The following is a 17959-nucleotide window of genomic DNA, read 5'->3' as shown; positions in this document are numbered from 1 at the left end:
TTTCGCCTCTTCAGTTAGGATTAGTCCTAGTTATTTTATGGGTTTTAGTGCAGCTGTAAGTGGGATCGATTCCTTGACTTCTCTTTCTGCAGCTGCATTATTGATGTATAGAAATGCAACCGATTTCTGTACATGATATCATATCCTGCAACTTTGCAGGACCACCTGGTATCAGCACTAGCAGCTTTTTGGTAGAATCTTTTGGGTTTTCCACGTAGAGTATCATGCTGTCTGTGAAGAGTGGAAGTTTGACTTCCTCTTTGCTGATTTGGATGCCTTTTATTCCTTTGTGTTGTCTGATGGCTGAGGCTAGGACTTCTCATACTGTGTTGAACAACACTGGTGAGAGTGGACATCCCTGTCACGTTCCTGACCTTCGGGGGAAAGCTCTCAGTTTTGCCCTATTGAGGATTGTATTAGTGACGGGTCCTTCCATATGGCTCTTATGATCTTGAGGTATGATCCTTCTATCCCTAACTTCTTGAGGGTTTTTATGAAGAAAGGATGCTGTATTTTTTTTAATGTTTTATTTATTTTTAGGAGAGAGAGAGACAGCGTGAGCAGGGGAGGGTCAGAGAGAGAGGGAGTCACAGACTGAAACAGGCTCCAGGCTCTGAGCTGGCAGTCAGCACAGAGCCCGACGTGGGGCTCGAACCCAACGAAACGCGAGATCATGACCCAAGCGAAAGTCGGACGGTCAACCGACCAAGCCACCCAGGCGCCCCATGGGGCTGGTCCCTTTAAACTGTGTTTGCCTTTTGAATCCATGGCTTTTCTCTGTTCCCCAGGTAGGAAGAGTCTGCTTCTAGCCCCTCAGTACTAATTCTCCACTGCAGCTCACAGCTTTGAGGGTGTGGTTCTTGTGTTTTTGCCAGCCATTATCCAAGTAGTCTCTATCCTTTGTTGTACAGAAGCTCTCAGTCTTCTTCAGGAGGAATTGCCCCGTTTGTAGGTCTAGATTCAGTGTATCTATGAGGTGAGTTTGGGTCTTCCTACAGCACCATCTTGGATCCTCCCCGTATTTGTAGCTTTTCTTTTTGTAATATATTTGTTTCATGTTTCTGGGAATTACTGGCCTAACAATGAACTTGGAAGTCTTCTCTTCTCTTAAAGTTTTTGGTAGACTTTCAGGTAAGGTAGTGTTAATTCTTTTTAAATTGTTTGGCAGATTTATCTACTATAGCCATGGGATCCTCTGTTTTTCCTAATTGGAAAGTTCTGGATTCCTGATTGAGCTTCCTTACTGTTTATAAATTTGTTCATGGTTTCTGTTTCTTCATACTTAACCTCCATAGATTGTATATATTTTCTTTTTTTTAAAGTATTTTCTTTTTGTATATAATTTCTTATAGTGGCTCTTTTCTGTGGCAACAGTGTACTGCTTTTTCCTTTGGTTTTAATTATTTCAATCTAATCTCTCAGTTTTTTAGTTAAGCTAGCTGTGCTGACAACTCAGAGCCTGGAGCCTGTCCCTCCCCTGCTCTCTCTCTCTCTCTCTCTCAGCAATAAATAAACACTAAAAAATTTTTAACAAGATACAATTAACTTGCTCATTTGTGACTTCTTGTTTTTCACTCTAAGCAGTTATAGCTGTGAATGTCTTTGTAGGCAATGTTTTCTCTGCACTCGGGGTAGATTGTATAATGTGCTTTCATTTTCATTTGTCCTTGAATATTTTCAGATTTCCCTTCTGACTTCTTCTTTGACCCATTGGGTTTTCTTTTTAAGTGTCATGTTTAATTTCCACGTACTTGTAGTTTTTTGTGTTTTTTTTTTTCAGTTTTCCATCTGCTCTTGATTTCTAGTTTCATTCCACTGGGGTCCTGAAAGATGTTTTAGTCCCTTCTTTTTAAACTTATTAAGACTCCGTTTGAAGACTAAACTGTGGTCTTTCCTGGAGGACATTCTTTGTGTGTACAAGAAGGCATATTCTTCTGTTCTTTGTTCTATACGTGTTGTCCCCAATTTGTCTATAGTGTTCCTCAGGTTGTCTGTTTTCCTTATTGGTCTTCTGTCTGGTTATGCTATCCATTATTGAAAATGGAGTGTTCAGGGCTCCTACTATTATCACATTATTGTCAATTTCTCCCCTTGGTTCTGTGAATTTTTCCTCATATATTTGGTAGTCCTGGTTTTTAATGCATACGTATTTATAATAATCATTTCTTCCTAATGAACTGGTCCTTTCATCATTATATAATGTATTTGTTTGTCTCTTTTGAGAAATTTTTTATTTTTACAAATAGTTTATTGTCAAGTTGATTTCCATATAACACCCAATGCTCATCCCCACAAGTGCCCTCCTCCATGCCCATCCCCCCCCCACATCCATCAGTCCTCAGTTTTTGTCAGCATTCAAGAGTCTCTTTTGAGAAATTTTTACTTAAATATATTAGTATAGCCAACCCTACTCTTTTCTGATTACTATTTATGTGGAAAAAACTTTTTCCATTCTTGCACTTTCAACCTAGGTGTGTCCTAATGTGAGTCTCTTCTAGAGAGCATATAGTTAGATCCTATGTTAAATGTAGTCCAGATGAATCTTTTGGATGGAGATCTTAATTCATTTACATCTAAAGCACTTATTGTTAATGAAGCACTTGCTATCGTTATTTCATTGTCTTCTGTATGTCCTGTTTGGTTCCTCATTTCCTGTTTTTACTCTCTTCTGTTGTATTTTGCTGACCTTTTGTAGTGAGATGCTTTGATTCTTGTCATTTCCTTTGGTTCTTTTCAATTCCTGTATTCTCTAGATATTTTCTTGTGGCTACCATGGGAATTGTAAAAATATCTTAAAGTTATGTAATGATCTATTTTAAACTGGTGGCTTTAATGACATACAAAAACTCTACTTATGTTCGTGTTTGCTTTCCTCATGTAGACGTTAAGTTACCATTAAAGTAGGTTTTTATAATTTCATCTTATAAATTATATGCAAGACTTAGAAGTGGATTTATGTCTCTAAATTACAATGATACAGGTGCTCTATTTAGGTATCTATTTACATTTGAGACCATTGTAATTGATAAGATTTTTGTGTTGCTACGTAGCATCTTGTTTCAACAAGGACTCCCTCTAGTGTTTCAGGAAGGGCAGGTCGTATAGCAGTGAACTCCTTTGACATTCTTTTCATTTGGGAAAAGTCTTAAATTCTTAGTTTTGAATGAATGACAGTTTTTCCAGATAAGAGTATTCTAGGCTAACACATTCTTTTATCGCACTTAAAAACTTTTCTTTTTAATGTTTACTCACCTTTGAAAGAGAAACAAAGCATGAGCAGGGGAAGGGCAGAGAGAGGGGGAGACACAGAATGCAAAGCAGAGGCTCCAGGCTCTGAGCTGTGGGCACAGAGCCCAGCGCACGGTTCGATCCCATAGAGGGTGAGATCATGACCTGAGCCAAAGTCGGACAGTTAACTGACTGAGCCACCCAAGTGCCTCATCACACTTTTAATTGATAATCCTACTTACCTGCAAGATTTCTGCTGAGAAGCATGTTTATAATTTTATAGGAGCTTCATTGTATGTGATAGGTCCCTTTTCACTTACTGCTTTGAAGACTCTTTGTTGGTGCTCCCAGCTAGATAAGTTTCCACCCTTCAAGTAGATTTATTTGTCTAGTAAAATATTAATCACATGACCATCTTCAGATACCATGGAGAGGATATCAAAAAGATATAGCCCCAATTTGACCCAAAGATTCTTTATGGTATAGAAAGGAGGAACTAAAATGCATTGGTCAGTTGCCCCACAGAAGATTGTTTTTTGTTATATTAAATTGTGCCTTCCAACGTCTGGGAAACACCCCCCAGCCAGTTCTATCAAGCCTAGGGAGGGCTAGTATGAGTTTTATGCCCCAAACAGGAATTACAAAGAAAATTGAAGATCGTGTCTTCTTTACTGCAGGAAATAGTTTTGTTTTGTATTTTTCCTGAGGAGATGAGATTTCCAGAGTAAAATGGATGAATAACAATATGGTCTTTAAATCCAAATGAGTCAACATTTTTATGTGCTTTAAAATATTGGTTGAACAGAGGTGTGAAAAAAGCAGGCACCAGAGCAGCACGTTGCCCTAAGAAAGGGTTTTATGTTTAAGGAGAAGAAAGCAAGCCTGTGTACACAATACTTTATTTTTAGTTTATCTTTAATGTTTTCTGTTCCAGTGTTAGGCTTCTGTCATATTAAACTAATTTGCAGATTCCCTTCAACATGGGTTGTGCTGTTCTGTAAAACTTCTCAAGTAAAACCCGTGTTTTTCTTTTGAAAAGGTGGATATAACTACAGCCCATTGACTTGGTGGCCTGACACACTGACCATGAGGTGTGACCACACTGACCTCATCCGGGAAGGGCTCTGTGTCCCTGAAAACATTATCTTTTCAACCTCGTGTGGACTAAGCTCAGATAACAGTCAGGAAACTGTCATGAACATGCTGAGTGGTTTTGGATTTTCTCCTGAAAGACATCCACAGATACACCCAAGACAGTCACTGTTTCTAGAAAACCACTAGATGACTTCAATGCTGTTTACAAAACACCACCTAGATTACAAATAAGTGCTATATCCACAACAGAAACTAGACTTAGATAGCCCTCTCAGTGAAAAACGGAGCCCTCTCCACATCAGTGATGCTAGTTATATGCAGTTGCCTTGGGTCAGTCCTTACATGGTGAGTGCCACACCAACCATCTCCCCTCTGCATGACTCAGCAAATAAGTAATCACAGAGCATGTATCAGACTACCTCCTGCAGTCCTGTGGTTTGGCCCAGCCACTGTGTTCTCCAGTCTGCACAAATAAGAAGGAGTACTTTCTTTACCAGCCCCGTACCAGAGTCTGTATGTCAATGTCCATGCCTATCCTCACACCCATAGGAGTGAGCAGCCTCGGTTGAGCTCTGCTAAGGTGGTAAGCAGTGGCCTGCCAGGGTACACATCCCTCCTACTAACCCCCTTGCCTCAGCCTCCTTCCTAAATCCACATTCTCTTCCAGCCTGCAGACAGCTACTCTGAATTCCATAAGCAACACACCAGGATCTCTACCTCCCCCTCAGGTACCTTATCAGAGCCATACACGGTAGTCAGCTGCAAGTTCCCTGAAAGTAGGCTCTGCAACAACAAGTATCCTAAGGATCCTGAAAGTGCTCAGCCAGTTCCTGGGTATACCCAGAAAACAGCAGGTCAGGACAGAAAAGATGACAGTTCATCCCCTCTGTGGGAGAAGCAGCCACTTACCAAGGAAATAATCAATAAGCCACTAGATGTATCTGTTAAAGTAATGGATGTAGATACTTCCAAAGATAACCACATGAAAAAGATGGCTTCCATGGTCCTCATTCACAGCAGAACTAGAAATGCCTTAGTGTTCTGTGGAAGTGAGTGAGATTCTGAAAGACACATCTTCTTCTCCAGAAAATGGCTCCAGAAATTATTAGCCCAGCTCCTTTGTCCTGGGTGGCTCCTGGACTGAGTCCTCATGAGGAAACATGAGGACATGGCTCATGAGAAGAAACATGAAGACATGTTACGGAAAAACAAGGCCTTGGACTGGGCAATATCACAGCAGCAGAGTTTTTCATGTCTCCCTGTGGGTGTCGGAGATGACATAGTCAGTAACACTTTGGGATCAGTGTTTCCTGCAGGCCTCCCAGTCTCACTGTTGCTAGCCCCAGATGCCAGTGCAAATGGTTACAAGACCACTGGGGGATCCACAGGCACACTTCCATCTATCATTCAGTGTGTGGGCCAGCACTCAACCACAACTGTGCAGCGTGGTATTAGCACAGCAGCAAAGGTGCTAGATTCAGCAACCCAGAGCCAAACTTCAAAGTGATTGAGAATGGATTCCTGTCTTCTCAGTATCTCTATATGCAAACGAGGCTTTCAGGTCTCCACCAGTTCTCCTATCCTAGGAGTTAACCTCCCTCACCTGTTGCCTAAGAGCACTACGGTGAGTCCCATCTCCTTACGTGTCAAGGGACCGATTTACTCTCACTCAGGTTTGTTGCCTAACAGCAGTCTCTTTCCTGGACTTCCCCACGGGCTGCCTACAAGCTGACCAGAATTCGTCACCTACCAGGACACACGGTGGTTGGACATGACGCATCCCGTGTCCATATCTCACAAACTCATACTGGTTACTAAAGAGAAACCATATTCTTCAGAACTAGTTTTTTCAAGATGTTGGAAGCTAGCAACACCAGGTTACATCCAGAGGTCCCTCCTGACAAGAAGCTAAAGCCAGGCCCGTTGGAATCAAGGAACAGTTGTTGTCAAGAATGATAAACTTGTCCATGTAGATCTCTGGAAAGAGCCAGATGCTCAAATCAACTCACATGTATTGAAACCGGGCTTCTCAGCTGAAAGTGTGGGTCAGAGCACTGAGCCCACCAAGCCTGCAACCAGGTTGGCCCTGCAGCCACACCACGATTTCATCATCCCGAGAGCGACGTTAGGGTGCATCAGTAATTTCTATGAAGCTCATAGCTTCAAAGAGGCCCCAGGCAGTCTTGAGCTTAATCAAGGAGAGTGTTCCAGCAGGAACAAACAAGAACCTAGGGGTGTCAGTCTTGACTCCATTGCTGGAGCCAACTCTGGGGAGCAATGGTCCTGTTGTAACTTTTGGTAAAACCCAAGAGGATAACAAATCATTTTGTGTGGGCAATGCTATGCCGACTGTCTGTGTCACCCCCACCTATACCAAAAATGGAGCTTATGAGGCAGAATCAAATGATGGCAAAGTTCTGAAACTAAAGTTGTGTGAGCTGGCAAAGAGAATTGCAAACTCTGCTGGTTATATGGATGACCAATTCAAGGGTGTCACTTCTGACGCATATGCAGATTCCAGTCAGCTCAGCAGAGANAGATTTAGTTAATGGAGCTTATGGTAAATGTAAATGTATGAAATGTGTCCAGTAAGAGGATGTGAGTGGTGGCTCATAGGAGGTTCATGTGTCTGGATACTTAAATTATTTATAGATATTAGATGACTCCCACTCAACTACTGCTAACAGAAGTTTTAAATATTGCAAAGGACATCTAAAGACTGCATGACATTTACTTACCAGTTTTATTTCTCTGTAACAGTGCTGCTTAAACTGCCTTACATGATACTTGGTGGAGATGTGTAGCAGCCACGTCTGTGGGACTTGTGCAAATTTCATGCACACACACACCACACACACACACATGCACCTTATATAATGGGATATAACTTGTACTTAACTTGGTAGTGAAGTATAATTCATTAGATTTTTCAAAGACTTTTACCTTTATTTAAAAGATATATAAAGGTGTATTGTTTTTGTAATGTCATGAGGAAACCTGGTTCATATTTATAAAAATGGGTGAAATTCACACGAATGGAAATACTATGAAAGTATTATGTCTGTCTGCCACTAACCCAGAGGTTAGTTCCTTAAATTTCTTTTTTTCATATTGTAATTACTAGAATATTATGTAAATCTATAGGATAAATTTTATTAGTAAATATATAAATAGAAGTTTATAGCCTATGTTTATCTTTGTCCATTGTGCAAATTTTTTCTATTTTGTTTTTCTTTCCATTTTTATTTTACTTATCTTCTGTATCTTTTCAACAGCATATTCATGGGTATACATATATGCAGCATAGTTAGCTATATACCTAAGACTTTATAAAGAGAATATAGTGGTTAGCTTTATATCATAAGTTGTAGTTGGTTTGCAGCAAATTTTTCTCAAGGTAAGTCAGCTTTTAAGGAAAAATGTTTTGTTTTCGATTTTTTTAATCCATATCTGTTCTCTTTCTAGCAGGCAATGATGCACTTCACAGGGTTGGAGATGAAAGAAGGGAAAGATAACTACCCAACAACCAAAGACTCTGGATTGTGCAAATTCAGCTCCACTGACCAGAAAAGCCTGAAAAGACATCAGAACAAAAAGCCAATGTTCATATCCCCGGAGAAGGCCATTGCTGACCAGAAAAGCAGTGGCCCATGTAAGTAAACTCAAGCAGCTTATGTGTCATGCCACATCTGTGAAGGTGACTCAGTTCCCAGAGCTGAGGAAAATTGAGAGTAAGCAATTACTTATTATAGCCTGATGTCCAGTTAGTAGCTACTGGGCTCTTCCTTCCATGCATGGAATGAAGAGCTGATTGTCCTTTCAAATTTATGGCAGGGAGTAATGGCATACCTAGGAAATTGTTTTCAAAGAAGCAATGGCCCTGAAATTAGGAATAGGTTAATGCATTATACAAGTCCAGTCTCTTTGTGAGGGGCTTGTTTTAAGAAAAGTGAGTTACCTGCCGTGGTCCTGGCTGTGCTGTAAAGATGTCAAATCTTGCTCGTAGGGGCGTCTGGGTGGCTCAGATGGTTAAGCGTCTGACCGGCTCAGGTCAATGATCTCACAGTTCACGAGTTCAAGCCCCCTGTCAGGCTCTGTGCTGACAGCTCAGAGCCTGGAGCCTTATTCCGATTCTGTGTCTCCGCCCCCCATGTCCCTCCCCTGCTTGCGTGCTCTCCCTCTCCTCTCTCTCTCTCAAAAATAAACATTAAAAAACCTTTTTTAAAAAAGATGTCAAATTTTTGAGAAATGATGTACAGATTCAGTATAAATATGGCAAAATCATGATGGGATGCTTTGACATTTAGCTCATCTTCCTTTTTTTCTGTTTTTTTTTTTTTTAGCTCATCTTCCTTTTTTTGTTTGTTTGTTTTTTTTTTACCTTAACATTCAGACATCAGAGCATTAGTGATATATAAAAAAAAGAGAAAAAAGAAAAGTGAGTTACCATGAGAATACAATGGTCAGGATTTTCATTTACTCTACGATCATACAGGCAGCTAGGTTAAGTTTTTACTTGAGAAGTCAACACATGAGTTGGGAGGCTCCTTAAACTTGAAGATTCATTAATAGGAACCATCACTTGGAAGGATGTGGAGGCATTGGTCCCTTCCTTCTTGAACATGCAGAAATAGTCTATTTTGCCTACCATTTGGCTACCGTGGTCTAGGACCTGGTCAGTTGCAGTCCCTAGGCTTTGGAGATTTGAGGGATTAGAGGAAGCCTGAGTCAAAATTAACAAAGATCCCCCATGCCTCTTCGTAAAGGACGTTAGTTTTAACAACATTAGGCTTTGTTGAGGTGCTATACTTACTTGCAGCGGAGAATATTTGGAAACTGTCAAACATATGAGTACTCAACCATTTTGTTTAGGTTAAGTAGGCATGGTGGATTGGTTAAAAAAAAAAAAGAGATTACTTTGTTGTTATGACAACATGTAAATATTGCTTTGGTGAACCTTTTGTGAGGTAGTGGTGTGGCACAACTGTGATAAATTGCGGAGTGTCAGGTGTTAAGCTATGAACACAGCCATGGTCATATATCTCACAGTCATATATGGCATGACCACAGGTACATGGCTTCTTACTTCGGAGGGGCCAAAAGTAGCAACAGGGATGGCAGAGCCTGATGCTTTGGACACCTGCATATCTTTCTTTGCATTTACTTTGTCCTCAAGGGTGATCCTGTTAGTAGTTGTTGAATTAGTCTCATTTGATAAATTCTAAGTTGAGATCTCCAGGGGTGTGGCATGGAGACTCTTTCATAGCCTGTGTGTCTTAGGCAGTTGGGGGGGTGTTTTTCATGATGATAATAATGAAGGCGAAGATAGCAATTAATGTCTTGGGAGAACTACACTTAGTGATTCAGGACATTTACCTTGAGAGGCAGTACTAAAAATGGCTCAAAATTGTATATATTTTTTTCTCATAATGGCTTCTGGGGCAGATGGGGAGAAGGTGTAGCTGGACCCTAGTTTGGGAAACGATCACCTTGCATATTGTGAAGAATGCAGCTACACCTATATGCAGGAGAGTAATTTCAGTGAATCCCAAGTTTACGATTCCTGAATTGGAGGATTCCTGGTAATGCTTCAGCATGAGCAGCCATACTCATCATCTTTAGGGGTCTGTGGATACAAGGCAGGAGAATACCACCTGGAAGAGTAGGCACAGGAATGTCATCCCTGGCTAAGCAGGAGTGGTGAGCACGTATATGGCACACTTCTGGTCCTGGTGAGTGAATGGGTGCCTTCTGCACCCAGGCAGCTTTACCAGATGGGAAGCATAGAGGAGACAGAAGGGAAGAGTTTGTTTTGTCTAGAATCTGTTGTTCAGCAGGGAGGTCCTGTCAGTCACTGGGGCCAATGCCTGAAATAAGTCACATTGTAAGTCTTCCAGATAGTTTCCTGTTGTCAGGAGATGTGGTCTAAGTATTGTGGCAAAATATCAGGCATCTTTGATACAAAATAATTTCTCTGTTAGGAAGATGCAGTGACAGTGAAAACTTTACTAGAAAACCTCCTGAGAAATATATGTAAATAACATTTTTACAGGGTGAAGCCTGTTAGAAATGCAAATGACTACACCACACCTGGAGTTAAAATATAAAATGTGGTTCTGGGATTTGAAATATATACTAAGGGATGAGAGATTCCTAATCGGACTCTAATATATATAGCAAGGAACATAAAGTGAGGTTCTCTGTTGCTTAAACAGTCATTCTGTTGTGGACTTGAAAGGCATTATGATGTCACCTAGTCAATTCTGCCTTCAAACCACCTGGTTTCTGACAATGAAAGGGATGGGGTTTTGTCTGTAAAGTGCCCTTAGATAGTTGCATGTCAAGGAAGGCATAAAAGAAGAATGCCAGGTACGACAATACTGTTGTTCTTGGTGTGCATGGTGTCGCTGAAGTGCTGGGGTCTCAAGGACATTCCTCCTGGACAGGATATGGGACCACCCATTTCAGTGATATGATTTTTCCCTCAACATGTGTGAGAAAAGAGGAGAGAGGTCTTGCAGTAATCAGATTGAGTTCTGTGAAGTTGCCTTTGAACTTCTGCATATGCTGGGATATCCTTCCTTTAGCTTTTCTGATAAGCTTTTCTTTCCCGTGCCCTTCGTCTACCGAGGTTCCCTGACTTCCTCTGCTTGTCTTGCTGGTGTCAGCATCAGCCTGGGCTGTATGCCCAGAGCCCCAGTCTTTTAGGAGAGACCGTTGGGTTTTGTCCATCCAGGGCCTTGTTTATTTTTAGCACTGTAGTCTGTCCCTGTTTTTTCTTAATATCCTCTACTGACCCAAAGTGAATATTGGTATTTCCATTTCTATAGATGACATTTTGAAGCTATCTTTTTATTATATTATCATTCCACTTATTAAAAGAGATAATAATTGTGGCTCATCTGTCTTTTCTTCGTGCTCTCCTGCCTCCCAACTATAAAAATGATAAAATTACAAGTTTGTAGGGGACGTATGTGCTTCAGTCAGTTACATTTTTGGTTTCTGCTTTAATTGTTGATTGCCTTCACCTGCCTCTTCTTTAGAGATTTCTATTTCTGAGGATTTTGTACTTCCAACGTGAAGCCCTCAGGCTCCAAAGAAGGATCTGTTGGTACCAGATTACCTTGGGCATGGCAGGCCTGCCTTCTCATGATGACCTTTGGGCCTTCTTTTCTCTATTATTATCTTGTCTCGTCCAGGTGAATATAATGCTGCAAACAAACACAATCTGTTTAAAGCTTCAGAGCCTAAAGATCTTCCTGTGAAGAATACTTCATAGACAGATGGCCCATGAGCAGGCCACCTGCTACCCCTGCTATATTGTACAGCCCTACTCTTTGACTGGACAGAAAACACAAACTTTCAGATGACAGTAAGTGCACTGAGAGCAGAGCTTCCAGAGCTTCCCAGAATATCCACTACAGAAAGCCAAACAAACATGGGTCTCCAAGATAAGGTTTTGCTGGGGCGCCTGGGTGGCTTAGTCGGTTAAGCGTCCGACTNTTTTTTTTTTTTTTTTTTTATAATTGTTATTCAGGAGTAGAACCCAGTGATTCATCACTTACATATAACACCCAGTGCTCATCCCAGCCAGTGTCCTCTTAACACTTGCACCCATTCTGCCCATCCCATCCCTCACTTCCCTCTATCAACCCTCAGTTTGTTCTCCTCAGTTTGTTGCTTAAGAGTCTCTTATGGTTTGCTTCCTTGTATATTCCATCTTATTTTTGTTTCCCTTATATTCATGTTTTATTTCTTAAATTCAACAAGTGATTGAAATCATATGGTATTTGTCTTTTTCTGACTGAATTATTTCTCCTAGCCTAATACACTCTAGTTCCATTCACATTGTTGCAAATGGCAAGATTTCATTCTTTTTGATGGCTGAGTAAAATACACACCACATCTTCTTGATCCATTCATCAGTTGATGGACATTTGGGCTCTTTCCATGATTTGGCTATTGTTGGCAGTGCCCCTATAAGCACTGGGGTCCGTGAGCCCCCTTTGAATTACCATTTTGTATCCTTTGAATAAATACCTAGTAGTGAAATTGCTGGGTTTAGGGGAGCCTTATTTCTGATTTTTTGGGAGAACCTCCATACTATTTTCCAGAGTGGCTGCACCAGTTTGCATTCCCACCAATAGTGCAAGAGGTTTCTCCTTTCTCTGCATCCTTGCCAACATCTCTTGTTTCCTGAGTTGTTAATTTTGGCCACTCTGACTGGTGTGAGGTGGTATCTCATTGTGATTTTGATTTGTATGTCCCTGATGATGAGTGATGTTGAGCATTTTTCATGAATCTGTTAGCTGTTGTATATCTTATTTGGAAAAAATGTCTATTTGTGTCTTCTACACATTTCTGAATGGATTATTTCTTTTTGGTCATGAATTTGATAAGTTCTTTATGTATTGTGGATACTAAACTTTTATCAGATATGTAATTCATAAGTATCTTCTCCCATTCCATAGGATGGCCATGATTCTTGCTGCCCACCCTAGACATGTACAAGGTAAGCAGAGGGAGTCCTACTATAGAACACTGGAGGTCCCCATTCTCATCCTGGTAAAGCCACTCATGCCTCTCCTGTCCCCAGAGCCAGATACAGGGTCTCAAGCCCAAACATGGTCAAAGGTGAACAGGTCCCCTCCCAAGACTTGCTGACATACTCAAGTAGAGGCAATGACCGCAAACCCTCACCTCTCCCGTCTCCATTAATCATGTGTAAAACAGTTTGTCTCCCAGTGCCATGGGGGGAAAGGCACTTCATGATTAATTCGTAGTTATTTCTCTATTAGATGACTGGACTGAGAGGAAAATGACAAATAATTCCTCTAACCACCTAGAAGACCCACTTTTTAATGAGCTGACCAGCCTGAAGGTGTGCATTGAATTAACAGGGCTCCATTCTAAGAAGCAACACCAGTTGCGGCACCTTAGAGAACGCATAGAGAACAGCAGGTTATGAGTAGCAGAAGCTGAGAGCAAACCTGGCCAGCAGGGCAGGAAGGAAGTGACCCAACCAATTCAACATGAGGTCACTGCCCAGGGACATAACAGCTCCGAAGAAAACCTTACAGGAAAAGGGGCAGAGGCCAGACACAACAGATGCTGGTTGAAGAGTCTTTCAAATCCAGTAACAATGACCAAGGTATGCAAGACTGCCTATCTCACATATGGAGGGTGGGTCACCTGCCAGCTAGGGGACAGGGAAAATGAGGACTTGAGTACCGTGGAGGATGACTGATTAGGATGTGGCAGGTGGGGAGTTCTTTCATGATTTTTTTTTTCAGCCTCCACATTTTCCTCCACAGTGTGTAGTTCAGAATGCAGTTGAGAGAGAGGAGCTTGTGTCTGTGGGTTGCTGCTCAGTCAGCGCATCCCTGGGTAGAAAGGGAAGTCTGAGTGACCCTGGAGCCTTGACAGCACTCTCATTCCAGACTTACACTGTGGTCTCATTGCTACGGACTAAGCACCCAGACAAGCCATCCTGGTGAAAGTCCTGTACCAGGCCTGGTAGCTGTGGGCTGAAAAGGAGGAAGCGTTAGCTTTTGCTCTCTTGTCCCTGCTCTTTGAAGAAACTTTCAGCTCGGAGTTTTGTGGCTGAGCCTACACTGCTGTTTGAATGTGGGTTTGTTAAAACACTTACGCTTTGAAACATAAAGTATATCTTTAAATACTGAAGCTACTCCAGGGATCAGTGCCAATAATGCTTTTTCTTTGTCTGTTGCCTGCAGTGGTAATACCTCTTTCTTCCCACACTTCTCTTCTTTCTGCATACTCCTCACTACCTNTTTTTTTTTTTTTTTTTTTATAATTGTTATTCAGGAGTAGAACCCAGTGATTCATCACTTACATATAACACCCAGTGCTCATCCCAGCCAGTGTCCTCTTAACACTTGCACCCATTCTGCCCATCCCATCCCTCACTTCCCTCTATCAACCCTCAGTTTGTTCTCCTCAGTTTGTTGCTTAAGAGTCTCTTATGGTTTGCTTCCTTGTATATTCCATCTTATTTTTGTTTCCCTTATATTCATGTTTTATTTCTTAAATTCAACAAGTGATTGAAATCATATGGTATTTGTCTTTTTCTGACTGAATTATTTCTCCTAGCCTAATACACTCTAGTTCCATTCACATTGTTGCAAATGGCAAGATTTCATTCTTTTTGATGGCTGAGTAAAATACACACCACATCTTCTTGATCCATTCATCAGTTGATGGACATTTGGGCTCTTTCCATGATTTGGCTATTGTTGGCAGTGCCCCTATAAGCACTGGGGTCCGTGAGCCCCCTTTGAATTACCATTTTGTATCCTTTGAATAAATACCTAGTAGTGAAATTGCTGGGTTTAGGGGAGCCTTATTTCTGATTTTTTGGGAGAACCTCCATACTATTTTCCAGAGTGGCTGCACCAGTTTGCATTCCCACCAATAGTGCAAGAGGTTTCTCCTTTCTCTGCATCCTTGCCAACATCTCTTGTTTCCTGAGTTGTTAATTTTGGCCACTCTGACTGGTGTGAGGTGGTATCTCATTGTGATTTTGATTTGTATGTCCCTGATGATGAGTGATGTTGAGCATTTTTCATGAATCTGTTAGCTGTTGTATATCTTATTTGGAAAAAATGTCTATTTGTGTCTTCTACACATTTCTGAATGGATTATTTCTTTTTGGTCATGAATTTGATAAGTTCTTTATGTATTGTGGATACTAAACTTTTATCAGATATGTAATTCATAAGTATCTTCTCCCATTCCATAGGATGGCCATGATTCTTGCTGCCCACCCTAGACATGTACAAGGTAAGCAGAGGGAGTCCTACTATAGAACACTGGAGGTCCCCATTCTCATCCTGGTAAAGCCACTCATGCCTCTCCTGTCCCCAGAGCCAGATACAGGGTCTCAAGCCCAAACATGGTCAAAGGTGAACAGGTCCCCTCCCAAGACTTGCTGACATACTCAAGTAGAGGCAATGACCGCAAACCCTCACCTCTCCCGTCTCCATTAATCATGTGTAAAACAGTTTGTCTCCCAGTGCCATGGGGGGAAAGGCACTTCATGATTAATTCGTAGTTATTTCTCTATTAGATGACTGGACTGAGAGGAAAATGACAAATAATTCCTCTAACCACCTAGAAGACCCACTTTTTAATGAGCTGACCAGCCTGAAGGTGTGCATTGAATTAACAGGGCTCCATTCTAAGAAGCAACACCAGTTGCGGCACCTTAGAGAACGCATAGAGAACAGCAGGTTATGAGTAGCAGAAGCTGAGAGCAAACCTGGCCAGCAGGGCAGGAAGGAAGTGACCCAACCAATTCAACATGAGGTCACTGCCCAGGGACATAACAGCTCCGAAGAAAACCTTACAGGAAAAGGGGCAGAGGCCAGACACAACAGATGCTGGTTGAAGAGTCTTTCAAATCCAGTAACAATGACCAAGGTATGCAAGACTGCCTATCTCACATATGGAGGGTGGGTCACCTGCCAGCTAGGGGACAGGGAAAATGAGGACTTGAGTACCGTGGAGGATGACTGATTAGGATGTGGCAGGTGGGGAGTTCTTTCATGATTTTTTTTTTCAGCCTCCACATTTTCCTCCACAGTGTGTAGTTCAGAATGCAGTTGAGAGAGAGGAGCTTGTGTCTGTGGGTTGCTGCTCAGTCAGCGCATCCCTGGGTAGAAAGGGAAGTCTGAGTGACCCTGGAGCCTTGACAGCACTCTCATTCCAGACTTACACTGTGGTCTCATTGCTACGGACTAAGCACCCAGACAAGCCATCCTGGTGAAAGTCCTGTACCAGGCCTGGTAGCTGTGGGCTGAAAAGGAGGAAGCGTTAGCTTTTGCTCTCTTGTCCCTGCTCTTTGAAGAAACTTTCAGCTCGGAGTTTTGTGGCTGAGCCTACACTGCTGTTTGAATGTGGGTTTGTTAAAACACTTACGCTTTGAAACATAAAGTATATCTTTAAATACTGAAGCTACTCCAGGGATCAGTGCCAATAATGCTTTTTCTTTGTCTGTTGCCTGCAGTGGTAATACCTCTTTCTTCCCACACTTCTCTTCTTTCTGCATACTCCTCACTACCTTTAGGCTTTCCTATATTCTAGTTTCCTGCCCATGAAGAGCCTTTCACCTACCAGTTAAAGTGGCATCCTGGTGTCAAAGTTACACACCAAAATTAAAGAAAATCAGAAGACTCTTGTGCTGTTCACAGAATAATAGGATTGCCAAGGTGCTTCCCTGCTGCAGAAGGACTCCAAGCACAGTCAGAAACCATCTGGAAAGAGACTATGCAAAACCAAGCATTTGATCGCTCAGCATCCAGGCAGGGCTTGTCAGTGACAAAGGAGTGTACTGTGTGGAGAATGCTGATGGCAAGGAACCTCCTGACACTTGTTGGGTACTAGTTTGACCATCCCTTCCTGATCAGATTTTTGCAGGCCCTTCACTCACCCCTCCCTGCTTGTCCGTCTGCTGACTGCTTTTCAGGGACAAAACTTTCCTTTTTCTAGGCTCCTTCCTGAAAGTTATTTCTGTATTCTAGGAGGCATGTCTCCGGTTGGTTGCTGGAGTGTCAAATTGGTAAAAATGAAATCTCTTCTAGAAAGTCCTCTTGACAAACCCCCTACTTCCCACACCTGCTGCCTTATTCTACTATAGTTTCTTACTTGAGGAAGAGGCAGGTATATGCCTTAAATGTGTGTGCTGCTTGGTTTTATAATAGGAGACCAGTGGAGAAAGATTCAGAAAGCACCTGGAGCCGACTTCCAGTTATTATCTGTCATATCTGTAATTATTATTAACTTTAAGTATTTGTAACAATTACTGACAGCTTCCCAAGCCTTACATCAGCCATCCGCAAGTTCTCCTCCAAACACCACCCAGTCACAGGCCATGCTGCCGGAAGCACAGAGACTTATTTTCAGTAAGAACGTTGGCGAGACCCTCCTGCAGTGGGTTGCCCAGCTTGGCTATGAGGTTAGTGTCCTTGTGGGTGTCTTGTTTCAGAAACTGCTGACACTTCTCCCTGAGGTTGCGGAGGAGGCACATTGACTGGGACTACGACAGGGGAAAGGCAACTAATTGTGTGGAAAGGGCTGGGCTGGGTTTACGAAAGGGTCTGTGTTGGGCTCACTTGTTGCTCCCATCTGTTTGGTAGCTTATTCAATATCAATGTGAAAAGAAAGGACAATGTGGTGTTAACTTTGTGTTCAGGCAGATAGGTACCTTCTGCATTCTCCACACTCACTCACTTATTTGCGATATAAAATGTGANTCAGTCCTCACTTTGTTCTCAGTATTCAAGAGTCTTTCATGGTTTGCCTCTTTCCCTCTTCCCCGCTACGTCCCTCCTTCTTGTCCCCCTTGGTCCTCTGATACGTTCCTCGNTTTGGCTTGTTTATATTTACATTTTAACGAAATATATTCAAGTCTCATATTCTTTGAATGCATTTATTTTATTTTTTTATTAATGTTTATTTTTTTTCTACAAGTAGTTTATTGTCAAGTTGGTTTCCAATAACACCCATNGTCTGTTGGCCATGTGGATGTCTTCTTTGGAGAAGTGTCTGTTCATGTCTTCTGCCCATTTCTTCAGTGGGTTGCGTGGTTTTTGGGTGCGGAGTTTGGTGAGTTCCT

The 17959-nt window shown here is 41.8% G+C and overlaps 1 pseudogene; it reads left to right on the top strand.

Moving 5' to 3' along the window:
• LOC144245560 (BCL-6 corepressor-like) overlaps positions 1-17959 on the top strand; it is a 49004-nt pseudogene that overhangs the window by 10372 nt on the left and 20673 nt on the right.

The sequence above is a fragment of the Crocuta crocuta genome, unplaced genomic scaffold (genome assembly GCF_008692635.1).
Source record: "Crocuta crocuta isolate KB4526 unplaced genomic scaffold, BGI_CrCroc_1.0 scaffold1309, whole genome shotgun sequence".
NCBI lineage: Eukaryota > Metazoa > Chordata > Mammalia > Carnivora > Hyaenidae > Crocuta > Crocuta crocuta.
Note: the sequence above shows the minus strand (reverse complement) of the source record. Positions and strands in the feature narration are given on the sequence as shown.